This window comes from Phyllostomus discolor, chromosome 3 (assembly GCF_004126475.2).
Source record: "Phyllostomus discolor isolate MPI-MPIP mPhyDis1 chromosome 3, mPhyDis1.pri.v3, whole genome shotgun sequence".
NCBI classification, from domain to species: Eukaryota; Metazoa; Chordata; class Mammalia; order Chiroptera; family Phyllostomidae; genus Phyllostomus; species Phyllostomus discolor.
The window spans coordinates 199,547,505-199,561,318 of NC_040905.2; positions in this window are offsets into that span (position 1 = coordinate 199,547,505).

Below are 13,814 nucleotides of genomic sequence, written 5' to 3' on the forward strand. Positions count from 1 at the left end.
CCTTTCTAACTGTGGGACTTTGCCAATCCTCTCACACTTTGTTGGCCTTTAGTTTTACATCTCCAAGATAAGAATGATTATAACTCACAGGACTGTTAGAAGGTAAAGTGAGATAATCGATATTAAGCTCCCAACCCAGGGCAGGACAACCTGGTCAGGGTACAGTCCTCTAGGATGGAGCAAGGGACTGTCTGAGAGGCTGCTAATCATCAAGGGAAGGGAGAAGGCTGTCAACAGCAGAACATAACAATTTATAAATTTCTTATTTCACAACAAGCTCTGAGACATCCATCGTCCATGGAAATAAACAAACTCCGGGTCTGGGGCTGTTCCCAGCTGTGGAGGCCAATGCAAATGCACCTGAATGACTAACGTGTGTTGCAAATGACTCACCAACCCCTGACTGCAATTTGGGTCCATCTGCCGAAGAGCACCGGCCACTCCGCCCAAAAGGAGCCCAGGGGGGCCTTCTCTTGGAAAGAGGGAACTCTGGTCACTCTTAAGGTGTGTTAGGCAAAGCCCTCGTTTCAGTTCTTTGGTAGGCTGTTTTAAAGAAGCAGGCGAGTTTGTCCATGCATTTTTAGAGCTCATCAAGTTCCAATCCTTCTTTTAGCGAAACCAAAAACTGATTCCAGGGAGGGGGCAGGGTGTGACTTTCCCAAGATCGTCCAGATGTACATCAGATCCCTTTTTCTTTAATTGGACACAATTTCTACTTTGTGCGTACTGTCCAGTAAGGCATTTGCCAAAGCGTTTTTGTTGTTGTAGGTTTTATTTCTTTTACCTTGGGAGTGATAGGATGGGAATGAAATGAAAGTGATGGAGAGCAGTGGGTACTTCAATTATTGGGGGGAATCACTTCAAAAATTGTATAATTGTCTAACCACTATGCTACACATCTGAAGCTAACATAAACAATATTGAATCTCATCTGTAATTTTAAAAAAGAATAAAATTATGGGAAACATGTCTCAAATCCTTCCAAGACCCACCCCATATCTTTACATGTGGAGAATTTTTCTGAATTCCTGGACACAGGCAGTGTGATCCCTGGTTGCTAAGCTGACCACTCATGGCTTTTCTCTCTCCTCACTGTGTGTGATCTTCTGAACCCTTCTTTGCAAGAATTCAAGACGATGCAAATACATACTTCCACTCACTCTTAGCAGATAATGCTGATCAACGGAGATCCTTGTTCTCACTGAGTCTGGAAGTTAGTCCTCCAAGCAGTTAACACATGTAAAACACTTTTCCAGTGCTACTCAGGTGCCATCACAAAGATGCCACAAAGAGATGGCCCCCCATTCGACAGGTCCCACTTCAAAGCAACACACACACACTGTATTTCTATTTAGTATAACAATGCATTCTGAACTTGGCACACAGTAGGTGACCAACAGCTGTTTGCTGAATGGGTGACTGAAACAACCAAATAAATGTGGTAAATGCTACATACGTTTTCTCAAACAACAATTACTCCTCTAGAATATCTTAGACATAAAAGATACATTAATGATCAGATGGAACATCAGAGGTTTAGAGAATGAGGGAACAATTCGACAAGGTTTTTGACTGGAAAAAAGCAGAACAATACATCAATCAAATTTTCACTAGATGCAAAGTTAAAATAGCAGACATTGAGCAGAGGTGGCATTCTACACAATTTCTCTCTACCTATTGTCCATAAAATCAATGTGCTTTATATGGATTTTAATAGATATGTTTAATAACACCTAGGGCAGTTTCTAAAACATACATACACACAGACAGACACACACACTTTGCATGCGTTTTATCCATAATTAATAAAACACCAAGAAATGAAATTGTACACTGAGTTTTGTTCTTTCTTGTAAGGCTTTGAAATATATATATTTATTATATTGCCATGTGCTTAACTAAAAGTTTTGGCTTGTTGTGGGAATTAGTGCAATTAGCTACATCTCTCACATTGAGGTAAATACAGAAATGATGGTGTCTAGAAAAAGAGAGTGGCGGGGGGAATAAAAATTTTGGAAAATGTTGCCATTCCTTCTTTAATACAAAGATACTTATTCTCAAGTGTGGTCAAAAGCCAATGACTCATCTTTATAACAAAACTTGCTAAGGAATCCCAGCTGACCCAAAGGTACACCAAAGACCTATGGCGGTAACAGTCTGGTTTTTCCATCACACCGCCTTTCCACAAATAGCTACACAGTTTTGGTTTGTCGCTTTTAAATTAATTCTGCTTACAAAATTTTATCCTGGGTTTTTAGAGAAGAGGAAAAACACATTTGAGGTAGAAGAGCCATGATAGCCATGAATGAGTAGGTTATTTGAATAGTTTTGAACAGCGATGGAGAGAGGGCCACTGTGCGGGAAAGAGCGCTAAGCTTCGGAAAGTTGGCAACCTGGGTTCTAGTCCAAGCTCAGCTCGCTTATTTTTGCTAAGTCTTTCCTCTCCAGAGTCTCACTTTTTCCATTTGTAAAAATGAAGGGATTTTGTACAACCACTTCAGAATATTCTTTGGCAGTATCTCCTACAGCTAATTCTATGCACGTATACTCTACGGTCCAGCAATTCTACTGCTAAGCATACGTCAGCAGAGATGAGTGAACGTGAGCACCAGAAGATGGACACACGAGAGTTCATAGCAGCGTGACTTGTCATAGTAAAAACTGGTCATTTCTCAAGTGTCTATGAGCAGTAAAATACGACATCATTGAAAAGGAACAGGACAAGCTGTGGATTAATCTCGTGTTGAGGAAATATGCTAGGCACAGAAGACCTTGTGCTCTGTGATGCCATCTGTCTACAATTCAGAAATAGTCCCCAAAGTAATCATTTGTGAAAGAAATAGTAGTTTGGGATTAGACGGATCTGGACTGGAATCTTGAATTTGCAAATTGATGGCTGTTAGGCTTTAGACAAGTTTTATTATCTCTCAGTCTCAGTTTCTCCACTTGGCACGTAAAGTAACACAGTATCTTTTATGTAAAGAGTACATGGAAAGTTGTTATGAGTATTCATAACTTTGACATACAGGGTTCCTTTGAAGTATGCTATTCTAGGATTAGAAAGGGATTCCTAAATCTATTGCTATATGTCTCCATACATTTTCACTCTTTTTTTCTCTCTTATTTATACCCATCTTCCCCTCCCCCTTGCCATTCTTTTTATTTTCCTTTTTTTACTCCTTCCTCCCTGTTTCCACCTTAAGTTGCTTTTGATTATTTTTTCTGGCTAAGGCCCCTACACAGACCTAATTCCCTCCAAAGCTCCTCCAAACCTAAAAGAAGTGGCTGAAATGTTCTCCTATCTTCCTCTCTGAATCCCTCACTCTCCTGTTTTCCATGTGCGTAGTCACGGAGATTACAGCCACGTTGTAATTCCATGTAGAATCCTTTCCAGGTAAAAGGCACACCTTTGTCATGGCACAAATGTTCCCCAACATAGAAAGAAAAGTAATAGCATCATTGGTAAGGCTCATTTGCCATGTTTTCTTGGGAATAAAGTCCTGTAAAGCCTTCACTCCCCACTCACCCTGTTGTCTTGACCATCCCCTCCCATCAGGATGGTCCAAGTCTCCTAAATAAATGTTCCCCTTTTTTTCTGTTGGTCACGGGCACTGTCCTTCCCTGTTTCCCCATTGCAATAATTCACTACACTTAGCATTTAGCAACTTTTTTCAGCAGTGTAAATCGTGTGCGAGATCTTCTTTGTTTAAACCCCTCTAACAGTGGCTAAAGTCACCACCATGACATCCCTGTCTCCCATGATGCTTCTCAGTACTTATCTGCTATCACTGTGTCCCTTTCCTGCAACGACCTTATTCCAGTTTTTCATACACATTGCAAGTGTATTTATCTCAGGGACTTTGTGTGGTACCTGCCAAGCCCTCTGTTAGAAGTTCTTCTCCCAGATTTCATGCATAGTTTCTTCTCATCATTCCAGTACCAAGACCAGTGAAAGGAGGCCTCACCAAACCCCAAGTTCCCATCACATCGCATTATATAGGGAGGGGCAAAAGTAGGTTTAACTTGTGAGTGTGCAAAGCATAGAGATTATGCTTGAATTATTATTATTATTAATTATTGTATTCTTATGAAAAACTGTAAACCTTTTGCTCCACACTGTATTTTATGTACAGCAATTTTTGCTAACCTCATTTACTTGTCTTACTTTTTTCTTGTGTTTATATGGTTATGGGTATAAATGTTGGAATGGGGGTGTTAATAATGTAGTTTATAGTGATGCCACAGATATTGGTGGTGCAGGGAGTAGCTAATCAATAATGGCCTTCTTGGGGTCTGGATTTTCATCACTCCTGCTCATGGTTGAATTTAGGAACTCCACGACTGTCAGAAAAATGAGTGTGGGTAATGAAAGGAATGTGGTCTCAGACATCTTCTCTCCTCATCTCTGAGTCTGACATGATCCTATTCACTGGTTTCCACATTTCCCAGGCCTGATTTGAAAATGAGAGCTTAAGAAATTTCTCCTTCCTTTTTAAGAGCTTTGGTACGATCTGAACAAAGAATTCTCTGAAACGGAAGAATATTCTTAGCGAGTTTCTAGAATATTAGCATGAACATCAGCAGCTGGGATCCAGCTGACGAACTCATCCCTTGCATGATATGTCTTGGGTAGAATAAAAACATCTTTTTTTGGTATTTTGTATTTGTTTAGTTTTGTTTGTTTACTTGGATTTTGAACCCAAGTACCCCCAACAACAGCATTGAGAAATGACAATATGCTACAGTAAATTGTAGGAAATGCATAGAAACAGTCAGTGCTTAATAAGTATATGCACCCCCCATATTCTAACTTTAAAAAACTTCTCAGTGCTATGTTTCCTGTATATTTATTCTGCAAACATCCTCCCTCTTAGGCAGAGACCGCATATGATAATTCCTTCAGATTCTCTTCCCTTCCTTAAAAGCAAGCGTGGATTTAGGAAAAAAAAAAATAGGTTGGCTTTGAGATGTAGCATAAATATTTGGGAGTTTGATGTGATTGTGAGTCATGGTTGAACACATAGTAACTGTTTGACCTTGACAATTTATTTAACCTCTTTGAGCCACAATTGCCTCGATAGTACAATAAGACACATAATACCTGCTTTGCTTTTCTTGCTTAGTTGTTGTAGGATATAAGTTTATTAAATTCTTGGGCATTTAATAAGTATCTGTTTTCTTCATTAACCACAAGATGCCACAATAATGGCCTTTACTTAGGATAAAGTCAAGGGCAGGGGCCAGGTGTTTCTGATGCCCCTTGAGGAACACAGCTGCCCCACTGGAAGACGGCAGTCTCGCTGTCACTGTGGAAAGCATTACTGTCAGCTGAGCACAGCTCATGTGTAAATATACACACAGAGAGGAGTAGGACGAGTTTGCAAACAATTATGCAAATATGGCCACATGCTTTTCTCCAGACCTAACCACAACATGAGTGCAAATTAATCAATGTGGACACTGTTGGCAAATAGAGCATTTCATTCCATTCCATTCTCCATGAGAAGTAAGAATTAGTGTCTAATATTGTGTCTCATTTAAGCTGTACAAGTTGGGTAAAGATGAGGCCTGGCTGAATGATCTCCGATCTACTCCAATTAATTCTTCCAAAGAGAATCAAAACAGTTAAGCATAGATGAAAACTGCTGGGTGATGGAGGTGAGGGTGGCCCAGGAAAATTCTGTAGGTACCTAAGGTACTGTGGTATATATTAATAGTAACCATCCTACACTATCTGCCAAAATCAGTGTCCTGGGCTACTATTATTATCTCTTCAATTTCATAAAAGCATGAATCCTGCATAGGGGGAAAAGACCCTTCTGTACCTGTGAATTTTTTATTCATCATCCAAGTAGGGTTGGAGAAAGGGGGGACATTTATGTTTAAATCCAAATGTATTATTATATGTATTGTATCAAGATATATAATGTAAGTATGTCACACACACACACATATATATTATATTCAAACTATTGAGTAGCCATAGAAAGCCACATTATTTCTATGACCCTAAGTTCTCTGATTTGTACAGTGAGAATAAATTATATGAAAGTTGCCATAAGTATTTAAAATACTCTAAATATTTACAGTATTTTCAGGTAAAATACTCTAAAATTTAAAAGAGTACTTCAATAGCTATTCATATCAAAGGCACACTCATTTATTTGAGTAAGAATTTGAATTTCTTAATTCACTTTTTTCCACAAAATTGTATTGAGTACCTACTGTAGATCGAGTTAAATTATAGGCACTTGGGTTAAATTATTGAACCAAAGATAAAACAGTTATTCCCTTCAATGGAGCGTTCATTACCGCACAGGGTTACAGACAACAAATAAGTTCTATGTATTACAGATAATACATATATACACTTATATATAGCACACCCAAACCACATAGTGTATAGCAATATAAGTTTAGAAAAAAAAATCTGAAGAAAGTAAGATTTCATAAGAAGGCACTATTTGAGCCAAGACTTAACTGTGTCAAATCCCTGAATTTTACAGGGAATATATAAAGATAGGTGTTAAAAGTCCATGTGAATATCTGTGTTAAACACACTTGGTATATTTGCCTCTGTTTCTCCATCTGTCTAATAGCAGAGGTTCTCAATTCCTTAGAGACAAGTAATGTTTAAACTATGCTAGAGAAAATATGTAATGAATAAAGGTACATTGGTACAACTTAAGTAGGAAGGGGGTTTAAAAGAGAGTATGTAGTATTCAGGAGCTGCAAGCTCTCTGTGTCCTGGTCACTGTCTCCGTGTAACTAGAGTAGAAACCTTGTGTGAAAATGAACCTGAATTTCTCTGTCGCTCACCTTCCCCCATGGCCACCCCAAACTGGGATAATACCAATTCTACCTATTTGAAAGATATCTATGAGGATCCTTTGGGCACAGCATAATTACACTCTGAAACATGTAAAAAAAAAAAAGTCCTATGTGGAAGCAAGATGGTTTAAGATAAATTATGCATTTCTCATTAGACTGTGAGCCTAAAAAGGTTTTATTTGCATGACAAGATCTCACATATTATGAGCAGCCTGCATCTTTTCAATAACAGTCTTTTAAGTGTCCTGTTACAAGTACAGAAGCTTCCCTCCTAAAGAACTCCCAGATTGTATGTGTGTGTTGATTTTTATCAAAGATGCTCACCAGAACAAAAGCACACTGTTTTTACTAAAAGCAGATGAGACTGTCACATTAGATCATTTTAGTCTCATCCATTCTTTTTTTATTAGTTTATGTCATATGCACTCTTTGAAGTAGCATACTTTTTCAAACATTTTATGATGCAGAAAGCCAAAATGCAAACATCTTGGAATATAGAGGGTGGGGCAAAAGGAGGTTTACAGTTGTACATATGGAAGATAATATAATAATTAATAAACAATGCAAGCGTAAACTGTTTTGCATGCTCACAAATGTAAACTTACTTTTGCCCCACCCTGTATATATCAGAGCTGACGAGAAATAATTAGATTTATAATTAACATTGTCAACGTCTCTAGTTCCCCTGTGAAACTGAACTTTGCATCTGTATTTAGCAATATGTTGGAACTTTTAATGCAAAGACTTCCGTACAGCTGCTTAGAACCTAGCATTTTCCACAAGGGCCCCTCTATGTTCACTTGTATGACTCTTCTGGAAATCGTACACAGGGGCAGGTCCTGTTGTCAGGTGCAGGTTGTACGCTGAAGAAGGGCTGCCCTGAGAAGTCCATGTCCCCACCCCCAGAACCTGTGAAAGTGACTGCATGTGACAACAGGGATTTGATACATGGGAGTCAGTTAGGAGAGATTATTCTGTATTATTCAATTGGGCTCTAAATGCAATCACAGTGGTCCTCAGAAAAGGGAGACAGAAGGATATTTGAGCACTGAGACTAAGAAGGAAAATGTGATGTGATGAGAAGGCAGGGGGATTTGAAGATACTAAGCTGCTGGCTTTGAAACTGGAGGAAGGGGCCCTGAACCAAGGAATGCAAGAAACACAGGTCTATGCAGGGATGTCCAACCTGTATGGGTCCCCTGGCATCCATGAGCCAGCCCAGGATGGCTATGAATGAGGCCCAATAAGAAACTGTAAATTTACTTAAAACATTATGGGATTTTTTTTTGTGATTATGTGTCACAATGTATTTAATGTGTGGCCTAAGGCAACTCTTCTTCTCCCAGTGTGGTCCAGAGACGTCAAAAGGTTGGACACCCCTGCATAGGTTAGAATAATTAAGGAAATGAATTCTCCCCCGGGAGCTGCCCAAAGGAAAACAACCATGCCGACACTTTGGTTTTGGCCTAGTGAAACTGACTTCAGACTTCTGACCTCCAGAATGTGAAAGAATAAAAAATGTGTGTTGTCCTAAGCCACCAAGTTTGTAGTAATTTGAACAGCATTAATAGGAAAGTAATACAGTGTGAACTTCAAAACCCTGGGTGACATCCTCCTAGGAAATACAATTTACAAAGCTAACGTTGGGCTAGACTCTGTTAAACAAGATTCATACTCATGGGACTCAGAATCTTGAGAGCATCAGCTGCATCTTCAATCTGTAACAGGGCAGATCATTTTTGTTCTGGAAGTAGATGCAAACGGATAAATATTCTGGCTCCACCAAGAATGGTACAATCTTCAATACATTGCTTAGCTTTTCTGGCCCACAATATTCTGATCTATAAAAGGAAGCCATTAATACCTTTACTCAGAAGTCTTAGGCCAAGATGAGATAAAATAATGCACTCTCAGCACTTAGCATGGTTTTTTGGCATATATTGTGTACCAGGGACAGATTAACTGTTTCTGTTCTTGATGATAGCAAACCCTGAGCAAGCAGGCAGCCAACCATTAGGAAGACCAGCGTCTTCTCTCAACAGAATCTAGGTCACCACAGACACTAAATATAAAACTCAAACTGAAAAGAAAAATATTATTTTAATTATTGACATCGGCTGGTTGTAAGTACCTGCCCAGAGGACCCAATGCTCCTGGTTCTCACTCCTGCTCCTGTGAGTCATGCTAAGCTCCCATAAATGCCCATGCAGAGCCCAGGTGACCACACCTGTGCTGAAGTGCATCAGCCACCTTGGTGGAAATTATCATTCAAAGTAGGAGACCTAGGCTCCATCAATGACTAGAAAAATGCCCACAAGGGAGTTAATTTTTCATCATGTGTTTTAATATCTGATATGTGAAATAGAGCCAGGTCAAATGAAGATGTCATTGGTCTATGCCAGTGGCTGTTTTACAGGTTCAATTCTATTTGAATACATAGAATCCAGGGGTATAGGAAAGCACAGTGGCTGGGGCATAACTGTTCATAAGATGACAGTTATGAACAATAATAGCTGTTAGACATCGAGAATATAAAATCAATTAAGATGCATATGATCTACTCAAGGCTATTTTTTAAACAAAATATTTTTTCAATTCTCAGCTGAGGACATGCTTAGTGGCTTAGTAGTGACTTAGAGAGAGGGGAGGGAGAGGGAGAGAGAAACATCAGCAGGTGGCCCCCCCACCCCTGTTTTGGCATGTGCCCTGACTGGGACAGAACCCACAACCCAGGCATGAACTCCAACTGGGAATCAAACCCTTGACCCTTCAGTTTACAGGACAACACTCCAACCAACTGAACCACACTGGCCAGGGCTCTACCCAAGGACTTTACATGTCCAGGCATTAAACGTCGAGTGCTCACAGTGAAGAAATGGTGAGAGAAGGGAGAGCAAGACCAAGAGAGAGACAGAGACGACCGATAAAGATCACCGCGAGTGGTCTATGTTCTACATCGCCTCAGTCCCATATAAATATAAGGTGTATTACATGGGTCATTTTAACTTTTCTAGTAACCACATTAAATGAAAGCAAACTATAAAGATAAAATAATTTAATAATACATCACATTAATCCAATACATCAAAAGTATTATCATTTCAACATGTCATTAGCATAAAAATATAAATGAAATATTTTATATTTGTTTTTTTTTTTAATCTTTGTTTGCCCTTAAATAAGATGACCAACACATCTGCTTTCCTTGGGACTGCCCAGGTTTTAACCCTGGAACCTCCCCCCACCCCAGGAAAACCCCTCAGTTCTGGGCCACTGAGGTGGCTGATGACCCCTCCCCTAGAGCACATCTTAATTTGAACACTAAAGTGTCATCAGAAAGAACTAATCTATATTTAGTTTCCATCAAATTCCTAGTTGGAGAAGGAGATTCACACATCAAGTTCTTCCAAATATACTTGAAAGATTTTAAATAATTAAACTGAGTATCCATTTATAACTTTAAATTTAAATTAATTAACATTAAAATTAATTACCCATGTAACATGCCTTTCTTCAGTCTTAGTACCTATACTTCAAGCATTCCAACAGTGGCTCCTGCATTGAGCAGTGCAGTTCTCCTGATACAAAATCACACACCAAACAGTCTGTGCCTTCTGCAGGTTTACTCGCCTGGCTTATTCAAGTGCCGTCACAGGACTGAGCTGGGGGGTTCATCATCATACTTCATATATTACTATTACATTATGACACAGCACCCCGCCGAGATGTGACCACTACTTTAAAGATGTAATGTTTTGTGATGCACTTCATAACACGTTGGCTTAAGAAAGGTTTATTTCAAAAGATCTTTGGAAAGAATACAGTGGTGAAGGCAGAATAGCTGAAAAGCAGCAGTGAAGGGAAGCTGGGGGGAAGGAAGTATAACCTAACATAAAGCATGTGGATATTCATGTGCTCTATGGCAGAATTAACGAGAACCAAGCCAAGAGTCAGGAGGCCTGGCTCTGTGATGTGCATGCTAAAGACGATGAGTTAGACATTTTGTTTTCCTTCTGGCCTGACTTGTTCACACCTCTAGCAAAATCACAGGCTAAGCCTTCAGAGGCCCACTGTTACTCTGAACACACAGAAATGCTGCGCTAATTACAATAGCAATAATATAGGAATACATAGTTAAGGCTGAAACAAAGAAACACAATTTCTGAAGCATGAGCATTAACAGATAGCTAAGCCAAGTGCATGTGTTTTCAGGTTAATGCAATAGTGTCTTAAAATAGTAACAGAGATAATAATTGAACCCTACATGGTGGCACTATGAAGTTTTGACTGTAGGAAATTGGGAACTCTAGGTGCTGTACTTAAAGTCAGGGCCCTGAAAGATTGCAAAATCCTTGCAAAGACTTGGGAAAAGTCTTCCTACAAGCCCAATAAAGTAGCAAGAAAGCTTCCCTGCTGCCCATGCCCACAAAGAAAACGGAAATATTGTACATCTACAGTGAGAAACTGAAAAATCTATCCTGTCTCACACGTGCACATCAGGTCAGAACCTATGTTATTCACATGAAGTAGGGATCACCAGTAAGAAAAATAATGTAAAACACACTCCCAGACCATTGTAAACCCCATGGTTTTGGCAGAAACAAATGAAAGAAACCACGCTGTGGAGACACTTCCAAACTCCAGGGAGTAAGTGCCTCCCATTATCAGAGGGGATAGAATGTGTGGGGAAGGCCGCCATGGAACATAAACACATAATCCAAAACTACAGGTCACTTAAGGAAATGACCTTCCACACCGGAGAGCAATGGGAACAACAAAGCGGGAAACTGATACCCCCAGAAGCTGAAATTGCAGAACACAAAGAGACTATCAAATACATGCATTTTAAATGATTAAAGGGAACATCGAAGGAGAGAAATTAAAATTAAACAAGAAATTACTAAAAATGAATAATTAGGATTAGAAAAATAGATATTATAAAGGGAAAATGTGTACAGTCTTATATGAAAAAGTAATTGAGCTAGATTAGTCACAGCTGAAGAGAGAAGCAAAAATCTAGAAGATAAAAAAGGATGAAGTTGCCTAGATTGCAATGATAACATATAAATAGATGTAAATAAAGAAAAAAGATCTTAAGGGTCATGGAGCAGAAAGTTAGAAGTTTCAGTAGTTTATATTGACTGGTGATATATTATCATTCCCTAAAAGATTATGTGTCCCAAAAAAGGTACTCTAGAACTATTTGTTGAAAGTATGAATAAATGAACAAAAATTCCAGAAAAAGAAGACAGGTGATGTAATGCAAAAAATTAATATTAAAGAGATAATATCTCTGAATTTTTCAAAATTGGAGAGAGATATGAAACACCAGTTTAAAGACATATAGCTAGTCCTGAAGAGGAAAAGTCAAAATACACATACACTTAGATACAATGTAATGAAACTGTAGGTATAGTAAAAATCTTAAAAAAGAGTTGATATAAAAAATTAGAAATTAGATGTTTGATAGACTTATCAGCAAAAATTGAGTCTAGAATGAAATAATATATTCAATAAGCCAAAGGATAGTAATTTTAATCTGATGACTATATAAGACCTCATTGCCATTCCAGACTGATAGCAAATTGAATAAATTTTCAGCAAAGACTGAAGACTTACAGATCACATAAGTGTTGTTAACAAATATATATCAGAAAGGAGCAAAATATATCAAGAAGGAATCAGAGATGCACAAAAAATAATGGTGAGTAAAGAAATAAGTAGACATGTTGGTAACCTTAAAAAATAAAAACAAAAACAGTAAGTAAACTGAAGTAAATAAAAATAAAGCAGAAAGTATTCCAAAACAAAAACACAAAAGATTGGGCTGGTGATATGAACAAGATAACTACTTTAGGCTCTTAGAATTGTCTGGTGAGAGTTTAGATTTATTGACAAAATTTAGACTTTTGTTGTTATATATGCACCTTAACATTTGAAAGTAAACACTAAGAAACAGAAATGCTATATATACCTGCATATACGCATATGTATATATATACCACATATAACTTTTTATAGACATGTCTTCAAAACTGGCAGAGAAAGTAAGAGAATAAACAAAATTTCATTAATGCAAATAGAGGAAACGAGAGAAGAAGCAAAGGAAAATCATACGAGGTGAAATAAGCCAGACACAGAAAAACACAGACTGTATGATCTCACTTACATGCGGGCTTTAAAGTGTTCAAACACATAGGAGCAGAGAACAGAAAGGTGGTTGCCAGGGGTTGGAGGGTTGAGGAAGTGGGGGATGTTGGTTAAAAACACAAACTTCCAGTCATGAGGTGAATAAGTTCTGGGGCTTTAATGAACAGCACGTTTTCTATGGTCAACAATACTCTATTGTGTACTTGGACATTGCTACGAGAGTAGATCTTAAGTGTACTCACCATGGTAGGTGGGGGTGGGGAGAGAAAAGATAGCTCTGTGTTGATGCATATGTGAATTAACTTGATTATGGGGATTATTTCACAGTGTATACATCTATCAAACATTAAGTTGCATACCTTAAATTATACAATTTCTGTTTGTCAATTATACCTCCGTAAAACTGAAAAGTAATTGAGATATGTATTGAATTTAAAAAATCAAAAATAGAAAAATGTAGGACAAAAAAAGCAAAGCATAAAAAATGAAAACAAAGAAGCAATGAATGTGATCCTGTTTTAAAAAAACTAACACAATGGAACTAAACTGACTCAAGAAGAAAAAGAGAAATGGGTAAAATTCTAACAATTAAATGATGAATTTTAGCCCAATCTTTCTTTGCCTCACACCATACACACACCAACACACACACACACTAACTTGAAATAGATTATATACCTAAATGTAAGAGCAAAAACTATAAAACTTCTAGAAGAAAACTTAAGGAAAATTTTTCATGACCTTAGATTGAGTAAAGAGTTCTTAGATATAACATAAAAGCATGGTCCATAAAAGAAAAAAAATAAATTAGACTTCATAAAATTAAAATACTT